Below are 1227 nucleotides of genomic sequence, written 5' to 3' on the forward strand. Positions count from 1 at the left end.
ATATAATTTTTTTATTTTAAGCACAATTATAATTAGAGTTTAGCAAAATTGCTTCCCCACTTACCGAATTCTATCCCTGATAGTAAACTGCAGTTTCTTCGGGTTTGCTCGTAGCACACGTGGGTGATTGGGGAAGAATGCGAGTTCTCACTCGTCTATATAAATTCAGAAGTTCTAGTTTTTGGATATGAGCTGTTCGATGGCACTTGGTCGAATACATATTTTAATTATTAGTACTCTCAAATTTATAATTGAAATACTATACTGAAAACGGAAATAAGTGAGTAAAACAGATATTTTACATCTCTTTAATCCAGAAATGCGTATATATTTGATCAAAGCCGCGTGGATTCGTTATTTTTTTCTCTTTGCCTGCGTGAGTTGGGAGTATTACTATCTGGGAGATATCTTATGGTAGTGGAATAGTATTTAACTGCTATTTCTAAATATCGGTACGTGGTGAAGCAATTTTGCTGAACCCTAATTATAATTATGCTTATAATTATAAAATGTTTGTATAAGTTTACCAATAAGCAACACGGATATCCAAAGTTAATGCAGCACGATCGTTTTATGCGACTCCATTTATTTGAGCAATGTGAACATCACACCAAATGTAAAATGCATTATACATTTGATGTAATGTTCGCGTTTTGGAACTGCTAGCGTACATTCTTCCCCTGGGGTGAATACCCCTCAATATACAGAATCGTTCATTTTCCCTCAATACTGAGTACTGCATAGCAATTCTTTCCTTCTTCTCAGCATGCTGTGCCACCTAATCATTCTTTCTGATCATGGATTTACCTAATGAACACTTAATCTAACTGGCTTTAATTGGACCCTTCCACCCACTATCTAACATATATCTCTCCGATAAAGGAGTAGCCAAATTACAGAGTTTACGTACAATACGAGGACTCGAACGTTGGAATATCTCAGAAACATATTTGTTCTCATCTTGTCTGTTAACACAACATTTCGGCTGATATACACTTGGCCTTCATCAGGTGTCCTGGGGAAATTTGGAACCTGGTTTCTCATTCCTAAGATATTTTTCGATGTTGTTGTTGCTGTTGTTATTATTATTATTATTATTATTATTATTATTATTATTATTATTATTATTATTATTATTATTATCATTCGGGTCACTGTTAAGAGCGCGGGCTACTAATCTCAAGATTTCGAGTTTGATTCGAAGCAGTGAACTGAATAATAATAATA

This window comes from Octopus bimaculoides, chromosome 9, assembly GCF_001194135.2.
Source record: "Octopus bimaculoides isolate UCB-OBI-ISO-001 chromosome 9, ASM119413v2, whole genome shotgun sequence".
Classification (NCBI taxonomy): domain Eukaryota; kingdom Metazoa; phylum Mollusca; class Cephalopoda; order Octopoda; family Octopodidae; genus Octopus; species Octopus bimaculoides.